The 19,872-nt window shown below is 42.9% G+C and overlaps 2 long non-coding RNA genes and 1 pseudogene across 3 annotated transcripts; 1 reads left to right on the plus strand and 2 right to left on the minus strand.

Moving 5' to 3' along the window:
* Positions 1-1,658: 1,658 nt before the first annotated feature.
* On the minus strand, positions 1,659-3,514 carry LOC141415054 (uracil-DNA glycosylase pseudogene; annotated as a pseudogene).
* An 8,400-nt stretch (positions 3,515-11,914) lies between these two features.
* LOC109676985 (uncharacterized) lies at positions 11,915-19,585 on the plus strand. Of its 2 annotated transcripts, none has more exons than XR_012439800.1 (4): positions 11,915-12,045; positions 13,235-15,003; positions 15,365-15,443; positions 19,013-19,585. It is a non-coding gene; the product is annotated as an uncharacterized lncRNA (long non-coding RNA). The 2 variants fall into 2 exon arrangements; XR_002211588.2 differs by lacking the exon at positions 19,013-19,585 and having other exon boundaries at positions 13,235-13,398; positions 14,920-15,003.
* Positions 12,033-19,602, minus strand: LOC141414861 (uncharacterized). Its single transcript, XR_012439801.1, has 3 exons — positions 19,505-19,602; positions 14,715-18,945; positions 12,033-12,849 (listed from the first exon to the last, which is right to left on the minus strand). It is a non-coding gene; the product is annotated as an uncharacterized lncRNA (long non-coding RNA).
* Between the last annotated feature and the right edge of the window lie 270 nt (positions 19,603-19,872).

Raw genomic sequence — 19,872 nt, forward strand, 5'->3', positions numbered from 1 at the left:
TTAGGTTACTGTCTGCAACTGTCTTTGGCATCCATCCATCCAGGGAGATAAAGGTTACAATTGTCCCTTTGTCAGTCTTTGGGCTTGGGTGGGGAGTTTCTAGTAAGCCATCTGCAAGGAGGGTAGGGGGCCTTGTCCTAACATGGCTGTCCTCATTTTTAACCCCAATTTAAACCAACTCTTAAATGAACATGACTAATTTACCTTAGTAGTTAAAACCCTGACGAAAATTACCAGAGTACACAGCTAAATATTTATGGGGACTAAGTGTGGATTTGGGAAACCTAATGGCCAAGAATCATGGCTCAGATGTTGATAAGGGATCATGTCTGCTGACATTAACAGATGGCTCATGACATATAGCAGGATCCCGTCAACCTGTAGTCAATGGAGCTCCCTCTAACATAACAGGCCCAGTCTGGCCATCCTAGGACAAAAATTCCCTCCTCCTGCCATGTGGAAGGTGTAGGACTACCATTTCCAGTGTGTTCACTCCAATAAAAGCTGGAGGTCTTTACCTCCAGTGTAGTGATCCTTTTTGAGATTTTTTGTTTGTTTGTTTTACATAAGTAAATCTGTCTCATCCCTCCTATCAGTGCAGCAGTACTCCCTGTGCTCAGCTGTCTCCAGCTTCTCTGTGTTTTAATAAACTCTTGTTGTTTTGATAAATTTGTGGATTAACCTGTAGCACCAAAAATTTCTGACAGTTATCTTGACAAAATAAAAACCATTTTAAGACTGTTTTTGTAAATGTTATTTAAGAACAATATTTTTAAGATAGTTTTTTTGTTATGAGCTTAAAGAATTAAATTTTAGTTTAATATTAGTACATTAAAATTTGACTTTACAAAACATTTAATGCAACTGGATTTTAGTCAATTCAATCACTTACATAAGCATTTATAAGCTCCTTCTTTTTATAGCTTACTCTGTACATTTATGACAATTTATTTTGTATCCCCTGGGGGATCTTGTCTTTACCCTTTTTTTAAATTTAAAAGTATTTTAACCTTTTATTTTAAAAAGTCATATAATTAATAATATATATATGTACTTTACTTGTTGAAAATGACTTATTAAACCTTTTCACTTAGAACCTTATATTTGTATACAAAAAACCAGAAAGAAAGCAACCTCAAAATTATTTTTGTTTAAAAACAATTTATAGAAAGCCCATTTGTTAATAAACCCACGTATTGTAAGAGAGAATTAAATCCAAATTTTATTTATGACAGAATGAAACGGGCTAAGGTCATTTTCAACTACCCAAAATTTAAGATTCCTGTTGCAGACTGTGGTTCCCCCCTTTTCTCTTTTTTTTTTTCTCCTCTGGTCTAAGAGTGTTAACCCCTGAATGCCTGCATCCTAGTGAGACCAGATTGAAATGAATTTGAAAGCCTGTTTTCTTAAAAGTAGCACTAGAACAGAGTAATAATTTTTTACATTTACTTTATAATAAGAACCATCCTTAAGATGATTATATATTCATATGTAAAAAGCTTAAGCAGTTTATAACAGAGATCTTTAAAAACAAAAACCCTGGTTTTTTTGTTACCTTGAATATCATATCAACCTTATAACAGTAGTTTAAGAACCACTTTGAAGATGCTTACACATACACACATAAACACACACACACACACACACACACACACAAGTTTTATAAAATAAGTATGCCAGAAAAAAAAATGTCAACTTAAGCGCACATAAGATGAACTGGAATTCCAGGAGCAAATTAAAATTTTCCCAGTGCTTTAAACAAATTGACACACACACACACACACACACACACACACACACACACAAACTAGAGTGTACTCTCAACAAAAAGAAAAAAAACCTTTAAATTATACCCAAAGGGCTATCCAGTGGAATGGTGGATGATACCTCTGTTCTCTTGTAAGTCTCCCTCTTTGCATTGAATATTTGTTACCTATCCCTTAACCTCCATTGTGGCTATTTCCTGGGAAAAGCTCAACCCCCCTAATTCTTGGGAGTGTCTCACACACTTTCACATAGCACAGTACTTTCACATAGCCCGGCTACCTGAACCTGCGAGACACAGCTTCACCACAAAAGGCGGTTACTAGTGGTCTCTGGGAGGTGATTAGTCTCCCCTTCTGCCTCCTGAGGCAGGCCTAGATTTGAACCCAGGTTCTTATCAGTTCCTTCCTTCACCCCAACTCCCCAGATGATGAGTCCCTCCTCTGGATCAAGCTGTCTGTTGGCGCCTGGTGGGATCTTCTCCCAGTGTTCTAGGGGATGCACCCCAGCGACAAGGAAGGTGACAAATCACTGTCTCCACAATCCTGGACTATCCACCAAGAAATGTTGAAGGAATATCAAGCTGAGATTTGGGATGTTGAGGCAGTTTAGCAGGAAGGAATGTTTATTGTGCCAGCACAGACTCAGTGGACTTGTGTCCAAAAGCTGAGCCCCCAGAATAAAGAGGTCTCCCCTTATATACCCTCACAAGCTGGTTACAAAAGCAAAAAGCAAAGCTCAATCTACATATGGCTGCATGTGACTTCACTGGCTATTTCATTCCCCCAGTGCTATGTGACCTTCATGTTTCAATGTTTTAAGTTTTATCTCTCTGCTTTGCCATCCCTTCCCCCTGCCTCATTGTCAGAACACAGCCTGTCTGTTTCTCTTTTGGTCCTCTTCCCTTCTACAATTCAAGTTCTGATTCAGCCAGGACACAACTTTGTGAACCGCTCCCAACCTCTTTCCTTATGACAAGTGGCTTGATGGATGGGGTCAGCAAGGACAGTGTTTAAGAGAGTACCTTGCTTGGCCCACCAAGGATCTTGGGATCCTGTCCCAAGATGATAAACTTCACATCTCTTATTACACATTTGGGCCCATGTGAAGACTTGGTGTGGGGATGGATAAGCAGTATAATGTTTTCTGTCTTCTGCAACAAAGCCTATTAGTTTTATGAAATGTGGCTTCCCGAACTCCACACTGAGATGCTTCTTCCAGCTCTCCCAGACGTGGTGGGCAGCGAGTCTGAGCAGGCCCATGGCGTCGTCCTCTGGATGTGGATCAGCTGCGCCAAGCTCAGAGGCATAGCGGGCAGCATGCCTGGCTCGTCCTGTCTTGCCCAGGCCTTCTCGGCGTGGTTGGTTGGGCCCCCCTAGGCTGGCTCAGGGCTGCAAGCGCGTCACTGCCTGGCGGGGCTTGGAGAGAAGGAGGAGTGGAGGAACTTCTAGCCAATCATGCCGAAGTTGAGCGGATGCATGCTGCCAGGGGACTAGGGAGACTTACGCAGGGCTCCATCCTTAGCAGTTGGTTCCGCGCATGCTCAGGGTGAGGCCAACCTGCTTCCTTAGAGTTAAGATATCAAAACTTCCTAAAGTGTCTTATAGATGGAATACCATCCCTGTCATAATCACAGTGGCTTTGTATTTTCAGAAATAGAAAACTACACCTGAGATTCATATGGACTCTCAAGTGCCACTGAACTGTCAAATCAACACTGAGAGAAATTCCAGTTTCTCATTTCAAAATGTACTACAGTTATCAAAAATAGTGTGGTACTTGACATAAGGACGGACACACAAACCAGGGGGAATAGAATGGAAAATGAAGAAATGCATTTGACTTTTTTTTGAGTTGGAGTCTTAACTAGGAATGGGGGCACATGCTTGTAATTCAGATACTCAGGTAGCTGAGTCAGGAGGATTGCAAGTTCAAGGCCAGCCTGTATTTCATAGTGAGTTTGAGGACAGCCTATGCTACACTGTGAGACCCTGTGAAATCGGTGGAGAGAGACAGAGAGACAGAGAGATAGAGACAGAAGGAGGGAAAGGCAGAGATGGGGCCTTGAACACACTGTCTTCTTGCTTTAGCTTAAATAGAAGGATTGAGGTCCAGGCCCACCTGGGCAAAAAGTAAATCCCTATCTCCAAGATAGAACCAAAAGATAATTGTATATACATAAACACAAGCATAATTACATAATCATATGTGTGTGTGTGTGTGTGTGTGTGTGTGTGTGTGTGTGTGTGTACAGCATGTTTGCAATAGTTGAACTATTTGAGAGGACTAGAGGGAAGAAGGAGAGGAAAAGAGAACGGTAGTAATAGTGAAATACATTGCATCTGTGTAGGAAGAAGGCATAACAAAACGCACTGAAAACTGCTGAATAATAGAGGGTAGGGAGGAAAGGGTGAGAAAGAGTGAGGGATTAATCTGATTTAAGTAGAATATATTCACAGGTGAAATACCATGGCAAAGCCCCTTTAAACAATGAATATGCACTTAACTAAAAAGGAGTAGAAATTAAAAGAGGATCTGTTAGTGGGTGGATACTCATCGGAAGAGGAGGGTGAAAGGGAGGGTTAAACGAAAGTGAACATGGTCAAAAAACTTTATACACTTATGAAAATAGGACAAGGAAAGCTGTCGATCATTTTAAGTAGGGGGAGGGGGTGAGAAAGGATGCTGGGGTTGAACCTGAACAAGGTGTATTGTAAACGTATGTGGATATGCCACAATGAAACTCCCTGTGCAACTAGTACATGTGAATTAAAATGTCTTCAAACATAACCAGAGTGAAAAATGCTGGAGGTGTGGCTGAGGTGGGAGTGCCTGCCTAAGAAACACAAAGTAACAAGTGTTGGTGAGACGGAAGGAAGTAGAACCCCACAAGCATTGCAGGTGGGAATGTAAGATGGTACAGCTACTGTGGGAAACAGTATGGCAATTGCTCCAAACATTCAACATAGATTATCATGTGATCCAGCAATTCCGCTTCTAGGTATATACACACTAGTACTGTAAACAGGAGCTCAAACTGAGAGGTAGAAGGGGACGTATATATAACTGCTGTTTCCAAGGGAAAAGCAGGATCCTAACAACTTTAAAAAGAGGAGGCAACTTTAATGCATCTCACATCTTATAGGGGAATGACACTAGTAACAGGAAGGAAAATTAGGGCACTATGGCACTACCTATCATGAAGCATGGGACAGATTTTTCTAACCACGTATCTTTGGTGGACAGTGTTAACTGGACAGGATACCCAAACCTATTACAGTTTTCAGAAATGATTTAGGTTGCCCTTGCCAAGACAGGGCATTTAAGAGCTTACCATTCCTTTTCATTTGAACTTGTCACATTTATTGACACATTCAGAGATCTCTTTAGTTACTTATAAAGTATGTCAGTCCTGTTAACATGCCTTTGTTTGCTTCCCTGGAGACGCCACTCTACTGCAGTCGTTACCCATAGAAAAATACTTTATATTTCCATGGGCATGAAGTGGTTAGAGGGAGACGTGATCATCAATATCACTCAATGGATGATAAGAACAAATGTGACTTGTCACATCATAGAAATCTCAAAAATGAAGAGCATACTTTTCCCCCAAAGAAGATCCATGTTGTTGAAAAAAAGTAGGGAACTTAGACAGGGATGTGATCACATGTAGAAAGGATAGAATTCTGTGTCAGCAACCTGCCAATAGAGATAAATGACTTTGGCAGCAAGGTGTGAACCTATGTTGGCAGGATGTACAAGTTTGTGCAGTCCAGTTCCCAAAGATCATTTTCCCCCAGCATCTGCCTGGGCAGTCAGCAGTGAGGTAACTTCTCTCTCTACATTCACCTATTAACTTTCAAACACATTTCTGCAGACAAGCATTTAACTTGCTCCTAAGTGTGTCTGAAGAAAATTTCTCTCTTTCTTCTATGTGTTTCATCAAAGGATTCAGTCTTGCATAGAATTCTCCCGAACAGGAATATTTTCTTGATGTCATGAACAAAATTCTCAATAAGTGAAAATGGTAAAATTGGGATCAGGGTAAATACATAATTCCTCTTGTCTGAGTTCAGATCCAAATATGAGTCTCCACCATGGCTCTGGCAGATGGAGTCAAATCTCCTATAGAGAAAGTTTGGTTGGGTACCATGGGTGCTTTACCCCACATAAGAAGAGTGTGCAATCCTTAGTCATGTCCTCACACTGTGATATGCTGTGAACATCTGCTTCTATAAAATGTGAATTCTAGAATGTATTTTCTTGGCAGGCACACATGCCAAGAAGGAGAGGGGGAGCTGGCACAGTAGCTGGCCCTCCTCCCATACTTACCAGGGATGTCCTTCTCTCCTGGGGATGGTGGCACTTGTGAGGAGCTAAGCACATTCCTGAGGTGCCAGCCAGAGGATTGCTGTTCATCCCGAGAAGCATGTCAGTTACTTCTGCCTGCCATGCTGGCTCTGACCCCAGACCAGGCCTGGGACTCTCCCTTATAGGCAGCATTTTAAGCCTGAGGATCCTTCTCTGCTCCCCTGGAGGGCACTCATTCTAAAGTCTCCAGGATCGAAGGAAAGGCATTCCTCAAGCAAATTCTCCCAACAGGTTCAGCCAAGCTCTTTCTGGCATGGCAGCCCGTCTTATCCTGCTGCCACCAGCACCACAGGGAAAGATCTTCCTGAGCAGAAACAAAACATTTTGTAGAATTTGAAAGTAAAGAAGCCCTGAAGAAAAATTTCCAGGGGGTCTGGGGATGTAGCTCAAAGTCTGTGTTTAGCATTCTGGAGGCCCTGGGTTCAATTCCAAGCATGAAAAAAGACACAAAAGCCAAAACATTTCCAGGGAGGAAGGGGTGCACCTAACACCCTCCTCCCTTTCTATTGGAGTTTAGATCTCCCCTCTGGAGAGGACTCCCTTTTATTCTTGCTGCTGTCACTATTCCCCATCTCCAGGGCAATGCTGGGAACATTTGGCAGTGTCACATGACTGAAAGGGAGATAGGGTGTGTGTGCTTGTTGTATCTAGTGGTTAGAGGCCAGGGATACCATTCAACATCCTTCAGTGCACAGACACCCCCAAGACCAACACTTATTCAGCTCAGAACAGTGCAGTGACTGAGAGACCATGAAGTATCTCCTCCTCTGCAAATTCCAGGGCTAGTTCCTGCCAGGAGGAATCCATGGTACAATCCACTCCCAAAACACAGCTAGAAGCAACCCCTCAGTTTGTTTTCAAGACTCTCCCCAAACCCCAGCAGAAGTGGACCACATACAAGGCCTGCTAGGAAAGACTACTGGATACATGGGACAACTGTCAACTGTCACCTTTCCTCAAGTGGCTTCCCTGGACACTATGAGATCTTGGTCCTGCCACCGCTCCAGCCTAGAAGCTGGACCTAGAATCTCAAAATCAATGTGACACCTAGAAACTTCCCACCCAATGAAGGAATTGGCTTCTCAACCCCTCTTCCCGCCAATCTCCACCCCAACCCTCCATGTCTGTGGTGCAGCAATAAATGCCGCCAACTTACAGAGGAGGGGCTGGAAGCCCAAAGGGGTCAGGAGGTTGCCCTCTGAACTCAAACGCTTGTTTTTAGCCGTGAGTCATCTGCCCACCAGGAAGGGAAGTAGTCTGGCCATTCATGCTGCAGGCTGGACAGCAGGTCTACAGCACATCCCCCAAGCCCAGGTCTAGCATCATTGCCATCATCCCCTGCTGTTACTCAGGGCAGCCCACGTGGATACAAAAGGCAGTCATTAATGGAGACAGCGCTCAGAAAGAGCATTAGTGAGCTAGGGTCAAAATCTCCAAGGCAGGTTCATGAGAAGCATCAGCTAGGGGCACATCCATAGACTCCAGCCCTCATCTTCTTCCCATGTCAGGCCAGAAATCCTTCTAGGGCAGCTAAAAGCAAGCAGAGTCCCCGTGCTCAAGGAAAGTCGCAGGGAGCCAGACATCTTTCTTCTCAGACTTCCAAACAATTAGCCCAAACTGCTTTCTTGATCCTAGGAAAAGTGGCCCTGGGCTCTGCACTTGCAGGTGGTGGAATTTCTGCTCTGCACAGAGGGCCTTAAAGGAGAGAGGGTCAAAGAAGTTGAGATGCCAACCAGGTTGTGATGGATATGTGGCTGGTAGAGTAACTTGCATTTTTTCCCCTCTGGGTGCAGCGTCTTGGGAAGTGCTGTAAGATCACCAAGGCAACCACCTCTAAAAGATGAGGCCAGCTGTGTGCAAAAGGGCAAATAATGCCAGCCCACCTTCATCAGGCAGCCAGAGCCAGGGCAGAAGGCAAAACAACAGGGCTTGGTTGGAAATCTGCCCAGTGATTCGTTCTCAACCAAAAAGGGCTGAGAAAGAGTCCATTGGCCTGAGGCCTAGGTGCACCACCTGTCTTCAGCTCCCTGGACTTCCAGAGTTGCAGTGGTAGGCTGGCCTCAAGGCTTTTCTACCCACACCTGTCCCTTTCACCTTGGCATTGGAATCTAGAAGCCCTGCACTCCAGCTCAACTCTCAGTGAGGGGTGGACAAGCACAGCAGGTAGGGCAGGGCTTCCAAAGCCACCACAGGTGGCCTCGGAGGTGGGGTGCTTGCTGTCCTCAGGTTGTTGGACCTCACCTTATGGATGATCACAGGCTGGTTGGCTGTGAATTCGGAGGACTCCATGGTCATGCAGGCCCAGCCCTGCCAGGCAGGTGGGCTTCAGAAGGAACTGGTGGCCCAGTACAGTGGGAATGCAGCTGCAGCTCCCCCCAGAGTGCTTGACCAACTAGCGCCCAAAAGGTGACCAACAGCAAACACACATGGCCTTCTGGAAGGTGGCCTAATTGACAGCAGGCACCCAGAGGCTAAGGAGGAAGGGGCGGGGCCTCCAGAGCTGGGTGAACAATTGAGATGCTGGGAAGAAGGGGTAGGGCATTACCATCCCCTGCTTGGTGTCAGCGGATGTTGTCATAGCATGCTTGTTAAAGGGGACACTGGCAGTAGAAGGTGGGTGTTGCTGGGCAGGTGCACAGGCCTGGCTGGAAGTGGGCAGATTTATAAGTTCACCTGTCCAAGAAGAGGTTTTCCACATCCCAGATCTTCAACCACACTCCTAGTGGGAAGAACTTCAAAACTCCTCGCACCACACACACCCAAAGAGAGTGAGATGATGGAGTGCTGGACACAATGCTACCTCCTCCTGGTTTACAAGAGAAAGTAGTGAGCAACCACAATATTAAGCAAATCCTGTCACCCAAGTTAACTGCTGCAATGGGAGGCAGCCTGAGTGCATGCTCTTTGATTTTGTTTGGATCCCTCCTAAGGTGTTTTTGCTAGCACCTTGAGGATTTAGAAGAGTGGAAAAATTGAAGTTAGATGTCTACGTGTAATTTGTCACCCTACAGTTAGAATCCTATCATTGTGTTTAATTTTTGTATTTTGAAAGAGGGAAAAATAGGGCCATCTTGTTTTAAGTTGCATTTCCTTTATTGAATTATAAGTGACATGTGAGAAACCCAAGTATAAAGGGTATAATTTGATGAGTTTTGATGTATGAATATCCCTTGAAATCATTGTCACTATCACCATAATGGAGAATCCAGGTGTGATGGAAAACACCTGCAATACCAGTTACTCAGGAGGCAGAAATAGGAGGATCCTGAGTGTGAAGCCAGCCAAGCCACAGTTAGGGAGACCCTATCTTAAAAACAAAATAAAAATAAATTAATAAAAACAAAAGGGCCAAAGGCACAGATGAAGTGCTCGGGTGCCTGCTTAGCAAGCCTCAGGGGTTACTCCAGTACCATGAGGAAAAAAAAAGATATCCATTGCCCCAAAAGTTTCCTTATAGAATTCCTTGTAATCCCTCCCTCTCCCCTCTGTTCCTACTCCCCATTTCCAGGCAAGCATTCTGCCAGATTTCTCTACTATAGGATTGCTGTTTTCTAGAGTGGTATATAAATGGACTCCTACACAGTGTACTTCTTTTGTTGTTTGGCTTCTTTCATACAGATACAGCATGATTATTTTGAGGTTACTTCACATTGTTGCAAACATGTCTGCTCCTTTTAATTGCTTAGTAATTATTCACTAAACAGACATACCAGAGTTTATTCATCCATTCACCTGTTATGGATATTTGGGCTTTTCTAGTTTCTTCCTATTGCAAATGAAGCCACTATGAAGACTGATGTACAAGTCTTTGAGTGGACATAGACTTTTGTTTCTATTGGGTCTACAAGTGCTGGATCAGATAGCCAATACATGTTTTCACAGTTTAAGAAAATGATAAACTATTGTGCAAAGTGTTTGCCAGTTTACGTTCTCACCAACAATGGTGGGAGAGTTCCAGTTTCTTCAAATGGGTAACATTTGGTGTTGTTACAGACTTTTTTTCCTCTTTAAACCCTGTCATTATGTTCGATTGTGCCTTTCTCTAAAGGCTTATCATGTTGTATAGCTTGAGAATCTTTCATGCATTCACTTCCCACCCTGGAAGCTGATCCTCCTGCTTAACACTTCCTCTCGTTCATGGAATGACAGGCAGTACCGCCTCTCTGCTCTTTCCACTAAGAAGCGCACTCACAAACATCTTTGCCCTGACTAGCCTCTAACTGGCTTCAGCCTCTGGAGAAGCCTGGCTATTTCTTCTTGAGTGGACTGTGTTAGTTTGTGTCTGAAGAGGAATTTTTCCATTTCAACTTATTGAGTGATCTGGCATTATGTACTCATGATTTCCCTTTCATGTGTGTAGCATCTGTTGAGATTGTTACTTTCTTATTCATGACATTATGATTCTTTCACCCTGGTCAGTCTGTCTAGAGGATTTATATTTTATTGATTTTTTCATAAAAAAACCCAGCTTTTGATATCATTCACTTTTTTCCCAAAGTTTATGTTTTCAAGGATTGTAACATCATCCACAAAGAAGAATGTGCTGCACACATGTCTGTAGCCAACAGAGCCAAAAAAATTTTCTCTTTACAAAGTTTGTTGACTCTCCTTCTAGACTTGGGTGACTGCATAAAAGTAGATGTCTTGGAGTTGAATGTGGTGGCACATGCCTGTAGTCCCAACCTCCCAGGAGGCTGAGGCAGTAGAATAAATTGAACCCAGGAGTTTGGAGCCAGCCTGGGCAACATAGAGAGACCCCATCTTGAAACAAGACAAAATGAGCAAATGAAAAACCCAAAAGTTGATGCTTCTCCCTCATGCCTAGCTCCTCAGCAAATCTGTGTGGAAATGAGAGAAGTCAGGCAGAGAAAGTCTGCAGGTGAAACTGGAGTTTTGGATCCCAGGACCACACACTGAGATTCCACATGCCAGGTTCAGCCACTCACTCCTAAATCCTAAATCAAGAGGCATGGTGAAGGCAGAGTGAGGAGATGTACTACACGGCTCTGGACGTGGCATGGGAAGAGGGAGAGTAAGCACTCAGCTCATCTTTAGCCATCAAATATGAGCTTCAGGTTTAAGTAGGCAAAAGACCCGGGGACAAGGGACAAATATATGCATAGTTAAACAGTTCATTTACAGATGAAGTTGGAGTGGTCAGATTCCGGATTTGTCATCTGGAGCCAGGCAGGTGCTTCATCCAACTAAAGTTCTACTATTGGGTGTAGTTTCTGTCCCTTGCCATGAAGATGTTACGTGTCTTTGCTGGCATACAAGGTGATTGAAAAGTGCCTGGAAAGAATGGCTTACAGCAAACACAGACACAAAATGGAGGGCACATGCCATGCTTTCCTCTTGCTATTAGTTATTTGTGTGCCAAGTAAGGAGTCAGTGCTTTTCAGTTTAAGCCACTTGAGCCCCTCTTACGATGGTTCCATAAAGATAAACTGTCCATATGCCACATATGTGTGGGTGGCAAGACAGCTCTTCTCTTCCTCTGGTGATGTGATGAGATAGGAGGGAAGGGAAGGGGCCAGCAGAGAGAAGGTCAGAAAGGTTTCAGATTTGGGACTGTGTGAAAATAGAGAGGATTGCTAATGGGTGGTAATGCATCTGGACTGTGGAGCTGCCCTTTTTTCCACTGCTTTGGTTGAAATAAGCCGCAGAATTGTGTGAAAGCTTCCAGGCAAGTGGCTCCCAAACGACTTCATTCCCCAGCACACACTTAGGCCTGCCAGGGTCTTGCTCTGTGGCAGTTTTTATTCCCAGGTCTTTCCCACCCCCACAGATTTGTTGGGATCTACCAAGACCTATTTTCAGCATTTCCAAATGCAAAGTGGTGATTTTAGTTCATCTTGGGCTGTCATGTTTCTCTTCACAGAGACCAGAAGTGAAAGAGCCATAGCTCAGGTGAGCATTTGTTTTTCTATTTCCTTACTGGTCATTTGAAGTTGGCCATTTTCTGTTTTAGTGATACTGAAGGTATGGGTTTTGTGTTGTTGCATATGCTGTTTTAGTAATTTTTGTACTAGTTTTTGCTTTCCTGAATGCGTGTTAGAGAAAGAAGATTTATGCTATGGCCATGAACGGGTGACAAGGGTTGAATTGTGTTCTCCCAAATTCAGATATTGAAGGTCTAACCCCAAGGACTTCAGAATGTCAGTGTATATAGTGACAGAGTCTTGACAGAGATAATTAAGTTAAAATGAGATCATTAGGCTGGACTCTGATTCAATATGACTGGTGTTTTGTAAGAGGAGATTTGGACATAGGTTTGTATGGGGGGGGTGATGTGAAGTCACAGGTCACCACTTTCCATTTATTGACTGAATAACATTCCATTGTATGGATATACTACATTTTGTTTATCTGTTTATGAATTGATGGAAATTTTGGTATTATGGATAGCGCTCTTATGAACATAGCTTTTCCAAAGCAACATTAGGATTCCTCCATTTTGGGGATCTTGCTACTTACTAAAGTGATTGGCTGAGCACACTCAAGGAAATTCTCTCAATCTGTAAGAAGAGTCAAAGTTGTTGACACAAACCTGGTAGTAGAGGAAATCCAGCATTGTTTTCCATCAATCACACATTCCAAAGTCACAAAACAAAACTGTCACCTGCCATGGATTTCAGGAGATGTGTACGAAAACGATGAAAGAAGGCCACTAGTGCCACACAGCTCAGGGGCTGCATCCTCTGAAGAGGTGTGCTGTCAGAGGATAGCAAGAGAAGGGGAGAAAGTGACTTCTCTTGTCAGGACACTTAAAAATCCAAATGTTTTCTGTGATCTGATCCTTCCTGGGTTTACTGGTGATTTAACCAAACAAGCTGGGTGTAGTGACTCAGAACTGTAATCCCAGCACTCGAGGCTGACAGGAGTACTGAGAGTTCAAGGTCAGCCTGGGCCATACAGAGAAACCTCAAAAGACAAAAGAAACAAACAAACAAAGAAAAATCATGGACAGGACTCAGAATGACCACAGTTTCTGGCTTCCACTGGGGTCTTAGAACATCTCCCCATCAATACAGGTAACGACCATACATCTGGATCCAGTGAAAGACTTAATCACAGCTAGGGCTTATTTTCTCCACAGGTTCAAATTGTGAATTTTCCTCAAGTGCAAATAATCTAGATGATGACTTTGTTAAAATATTTGGTAAGTGTCCCCCTTCTGCGACATTTTTGGACTGTATTTGGAATCATCTATTTGTCCTTGGTTGTCTCCAGGTCACCTGTCCCTACTGCTTTGGAGCAAAGGTAAACATTCTTCTCTTTTCCTTTTTCTTTTTTTTATGGTACTGGAATCTGAACTCAGGACCTCTCCACCAGCCCCTTTTTGTGATAGGCTTTTTTTGAAATAGGGTCTTGTAAACTATTTGCCCAGGATGGCTTTGAACCCTGATCCTCCTGATCTCACCCTCCTAAAGGAGGTTTCTGTAATCCTAGTAGCTAGGATTATAGGCATGAGTGATGAGGCAGTGAAGTATGAAGCAAAAACATTAGGTCAGCTGATTACAGGGGGAGTTGGGCATGGAGGCAAGTTTATGTGGTTGATGCTCAAAGTGCCCATATTTCTATAGGCCTGAGTGTCTTATCAGGTGTGGGATGCTATCATTTTAGCATTCTGGAAGCCAGTGAGTGGTGGGTGGTACCAAATTGAGATGTGAAGGAAAGAGCTGTCTAAAATCCTTCCTATAACAGTCCACCAACTATGGAGTCAGGTAACCACCCTTGTGTTATGGGGCAGTCCATCATGGGAAGAGTCAGGCAGACTTTGCCACTCTGGATGTCGTTCTGAGACAAAAATCTGACTTGGAAGTGGGGCTCACTGTTTCTTCCAAGGAACTTTATACACAAAGTGTAATAACTTCTCTTTCATGACTGCATTTGAGTTTACTGCATGCAAGTGCCCCATTTACTTCCTGGCAGAGCATTGCCTTTCCACATACCTCCCATCACTGACACCCCTGCCTCAGCCCTTGTAAAATATTTGCTCAGGACACCACAGCTGAGTTCTCCTTTAGCCTATGCCAAAGCTAGAGATTCCAGCAGAATACTTGTGGAAAAAAAGAAGAAAAACAAAACAAAACAAAACAACTCATGCACATCAGCCCCATATTACTCACAAATAACAGAGAAATTGTTTCCATTAAGAAGAAATTTGAAAATAAGTCATTCTTTACCAGGATACTAGGTATGTGATTTTATTGAAATCCTAAGACTATTAGTAAAGCAATATTATAACTCATGGCATTGCCAATGTATTTCATAAGATACTTGTTTAAGAAAAACTCAGTATTTTCCTGTATGACCTTCCTAGTTTATTCAGCACCAGTCTGAAATAAACACCCTTGGATGACTCTATGATGAACTCATTTTTAGCAAAGTGCTTTACAGAGTTAAGTATATTTATTCCTAGTGATTGACAATGTCTCATTTATAGAGAACAGTGTGTTTGTAATTCATTGGATGAAAGCAGTCATACCTCCTGTCATTTAGCATGCATCATATATAACCCTCTACCAACTATCTTGTAGAGTTAAAGATGCTGTGTGCACAAATTTCTCACTTACTTGTCAGGAAACCACGTGAAAAAATGAGCTTTTGTTGGAACTTAAGGTCCTTGTAGACAATTCATAGATGCTTTGAGACACTGAGAATAGGTGGCTGCAGGCAAATGCTCCTCTCAAAATACCTTGCAGAAGAATATGACTGTAAAAATCATACATGCAGATTCCATGAAAGATTTAATCACAGATAAGGTTTTTCTTCATATAGGTCATCTCCATCATAAGAACTCATACAATTCTGACTTTGGGTCAAACTTAAATGAACATGAAGAACATTTGGCTAAAATATTTGGTAAGCTGCCTTCTCATGTGAAAGCATCAGGCTGTATTTTAAGAGTCACCTGCTTATTACTGGTTATCTCTCAGATCACTGTTTCCGCTTTGAGGGGAAGGCAAGCAGTTTGCCTTGTGGTTAGAATCAGATCCTTTAAGTGACAAAGTCCTGAGTAATAAAGCAAAATGTAGAAGATAAACACTTGGAAAGGATCATTCTCCTGGAAGAGTGAGCCAAGTAGCAGCAGGGCCACCTCCTGGAAGCGAAAGAATCCCCTCGGGGATTGTTACAGGGACATTCCACCCTGTCCACAGCAATCAGATCCTGTGTGGGTGTATGGGTGGGGATATTTGCATTGATAATTTTTTATGTTCTCCAGGGATTCTCAGCTCATTGATCTAATCCAACATGCCTACTTAATATCTGAGAAAAACCAGAGCCCAGATGGAAGATGGAAGGTTAGTGAAGATCCAGGAATCCATCCCTTTACTAAAACAACAATACAGCTGACAACAACTATCATAAGTCACCATTAAGGAACACAGGAATGTTGTCTAACACTGGCAATACCCAAGGTGATCCTGATGAAGAGGCTCTTAGGTTAGGGAGAATTCCAGCATTTCATGTAGCAGCTCCCATTTTCCATCCCCAAGCTTGTGGCAGGCAACTTTGTGGATAGCAGTCCATACTCCAGTGAGGCTTTTGGTGCCAGGGTGAGCAATAAGGACCTTGTCCTAAAAACCCAGGGTATGAACACTGCTTTAGACATTGGAAGGGTTGGCAAGTATCTTAGCCATTGTTTAAAGCTCCCCAAAATCCTGTTGAGGGGATTTAAAAGGCATTTCATCCTCCTTTTTGGAGATATTTAGGGAATTTTGTTGGTCCACTGACTGAATTCAGAGATAACAACCTAAGAACAGCACCCACACACAATAAGGAATACACACTTTGCAAAAAATAATTGGCCCAAATCACAAATGGACCGTCCAGCCCTAAAAATAAAAGTCAGCGGTCCCTGAGAAGTGAGTTATATTTCATGAGTTACCAAAATGTAATATTCAGAATGTCTGTCTTGAAACTACAAAACATACAAAGAATCAGGAAAGGATGGCTCATTGATAGGAAAAAATAATTTGTCAGAACCCATTCCTTATGATGTCTTGGCCTTGGAATTATTAGTCCAAGAGGTTTAATCAATGTCTTCAGTATGTTGAATGAGTAAGGAACCCATGGACAAAGAAATGAAGGAAACCAGGAAAGCAATATTTGAACAAAATAAGAATATCCATAAAGAGAAATTATAAAGGGAACGTAAGGAAGTTCCAGAACTGAAAAGTACTGAAACTGAAATGGAAACTCTCCACGGAAGTCAAAAAGAAGGTTATCCAATCAGATGAGCAGGAAGGTAAATAATGAAAAGCAACAGAACATGAGAGACTTAAGGAACACCACCAAGTATACCAAGACACACAGTGTGGGAATCTCAGGAGAGAGAGGTAGAGGAAATGTTGTAGAAATAATGTCCCCAGCCTCCCCAGATATGATCAAAGTCTTGAATAGGTTGAAGAAAAACAGATGAACTAATTTAGCATGTTGAAAGCCTATAGACACACTAAAGTTGTTAGAGCAAACAAATTCAGCAAAGAAAGATACATATGCATCCCACAAAAATCCTTGTTTCTTTACATTGACAGTGAGCAATCTGAGAAAAAAATTAGAACAATTTCTCTTTAATGGTATTAAAAGAACAAAATACTTATGGATAAACTAAAGCAAAGAAGTAAAACACTTATCCCTTGTAACTACAAAGCTTTACCGAATAAATTAGTCATTGGGGAAGTATAAAATAACCAAATGCACATCCATTAAAAAGAAAAGAATCCAGTACCATGGGTTCTCACCGGTAATCCTAGCTATTTGGGGTGCTGAGATCAGGAGTATCGCAGTTCCGGGTCAGCAAAGTCAGAAATGTTTTATGAGATTTCTCGTCTCAGTGGAAAAATGCTGGGTATGGCATCCCAGTGACATTAGGAATCTTAAATAGGAGCATTGAGGTCCACCTGGGCAAAAAGCAAGACCCTATCTCAAAGACAGATCCAAAAGATAAATGTATATGTAAACAACAGCATAGTCACGTAATCATATGTATTTCAAAATATGGACCCTAATGCATTAGTAACAGTTTTAAAACAGAAAACCTTTTGACATTTGTTTTCCTTTATTTCTACCCAACAACTTTCACCTACTTTTATGGGTCACATGGGGAAAGTCTTATAGAGGAATGACACCAGAAGCAAGAAGGAAAATTAAGGCACTGTCACACTAAATATAATGCAACCTGGTGCAGAGTTTCTAGCCACGTATCTTTGGTGGACAGTGTTAACTGCACAAGATATCAAATCCTAGTAGAGTTTTCAGAAATGATTTAAATAGCCAAGACAGGGCATTTCAGAACATACCATTCCTCTTCCCTTGAACTTGTCACATTCACTGACATATTTAGAGACTTCTTTTAGGTACTCACAGAGTAAAGTATCTAAGTTCTCTGTTTTGGTGTTAACCAGATTTTTTTTGCTCCTGAAGATGAGCTTGTACTAGAGGTGTTTCTCGCAGAGCCAAATGGTACATTGAAATATAAAGGGAGAACATAAGAGCAGCTGGGTACAAGGACAGTTTTGGATGAAAGCAAGTATATATATAGTTGACAATATGTACATATTTCTATAGGACTGTGTATTTTGTCATGTGTAGGATGCTATCATTTTAGCACTTTGGAAAGCAGCAACTGGTAGGCAGTACCAATTTGAGAATTTAAGATATGAAGGAAAGAACTGTCTACAATTCTTTGATAGCTTTCCACAGACTATGGACTAACCATGTGCTTTGGGGTGACCCCTGCTGGGCAGGGTCAGACAGGTTCTGCCTTTCTGGAAGCCGTTCAGAGGACAGGAAACTGATTTGCAAGTGGGGCTCACTGTTCCTGATATCACAAAACCTAGCTAGCACAGTGACTTTCCACTCAACACAATTTATACTCCCATGGGCATGAAGTGGTTAGAGGGAGACATGTGGTCATTAATAATTCACTCCACTCAATGTATGATGAGAACAAATGGGACTTGTCCCTCCATAGAAATCACAAAAGTGAAGAACATGCTCTTCTGCAAACTGTTGCATTCTGTTGAAGAAGAGTGGGGAACTAAGACAGGTACGTGGTCACATATAGCAATGATGGAAAGCTGTATCAGTCACCCGCCAACATAAATGTGACCTTGGCAGCAGGGGACTGTGCCTGTGTTGATAGGATGCACACAGTTGTGCAGTCCAGTTCCTGAGGGTCATTTCCCACCACATCTGCCTGGGCTGTAATATCATCTGCAAATAGACATGCTTTTACTTCTTTACAATTATATTGCCTTTCGCTGATTCATGCATCATGTTTAATTGCATTGCTAATAACTCTATGACAATCTTGAGTAGTAGTGGATGTATAGTTGCATCCTTTTCTGTGCCTCTTTCAGAGGAAATGACTCCAGTGTTTCCTGACTAAGATAGTTTTTATGGGACTAATATTAATAAGAGCTTAACTATCTATCTTCCTATCTATCTATCTGTCTGTCTGTCTATCTATCTACTTACCTACCTATTTAACTACCTATCTTCTCATCCATTCACATACATATGTACATAAATACATTTTGAGAATTTATCTTTTAATTTCTATTTGCTTGAAATTTCCTATTTTGAAATTAGGAATGGGCCTTAAATTTTGTCAAATATCCATTCAGTATCTATGGATACTGATTTTTCCTTAAATTTGTTTTTAATGTGTATGATATTAATTAGTGTTGAACCAACCTTATATTCATGGAACAAATCCCACTTGGTCAGAGTGATGTTTGGTGACTCATTCACTGGTCAGGAGTAGATGCTGGTTGCTGAGTATGTATGTAGACCAACCTGTGATTTGTGACATTTAAGTATTGATGCATATGAGTTGTTACTCCGTCACTTTTTTTTCCGACAGGTTCTTACTATATAGCTCAGGCTATCCTTGAAATCAGGATCATCCAAACTAAGCCTCCAAAATGCAATCATCCAAACTAAGCCTCCAAAATGCAGGGATTATAGGCTTGTGACACCATGCCTGACCTCTTCTTAATTTTTTATTATAATAAAGCAGATGTACCAAAATTTACCAACTTAACTATTTCATGTGAACAGTTCGGTGCTATTGAATGTTATAATTGAATTTATAATTCTTGGGAAGTGATAATGGAGGTGTCCAGGGGCCCTTCCTTCTGTCTCACTGCAACATCGATCCAATTCACTCACGGATTTGGATTTAAGTTCTTCTTCTCCATTGCACACAAGTCTCCACCAACCACACCTGAGCCTGAAATGCGGGCATCACGTCAGTGCCTAGCTGTAGTCCTTTCCTAACTCACATCGCGGAGCCCTGCTCCTTGCGACAGCCAAGGTGCCACCTTGGGGAAGCAGCGGTCCTCGGATCTCCTACCTGGGAGTAAGCCGCCAAGTTCAAGTTGAGGAGCAAAGCCTGGGGTGCGGGCGGAGGACGCGCAGCCGCCGCGCAAGTGACCTCCGGGCCCCGCCCCCGACGCCGCGCCCGCCCGCGCAGCCCCGCGGCGTGACGTTGCCCGCCCGCAGCCACACGTGCGGCCGCGTCGTGCGTCCTCGGGGTCCGCGCCGGGGGGTCGGGGAACCGGGGTGCCGGGGCGCGGCCCCATCCCTCCAGGCTCCCGACTCCGAGGCGTCGGTTTGGGGTCTCAACGGCCGCGGTGGCGCATGCACAGAAGCCGTTTTCCACGAACCTTGGCGGGACATCCGCGGCTCGCGCTGCTGCCATCAGCCCCGGCCGGGCGCACC

This window comes from Castor canadensis, chromosome 12, assembly GCF_047511655.1.
Source record: "Castor canadensis chromosome 12, mCasCan1.hap1v2, whole genome shotgun sequence".
Lineage (NCBI taxonomy): Eukaryota > Metazoa > Chordata > Mammalia > Rodentia > Castoridae > Castor > Castor canadensis.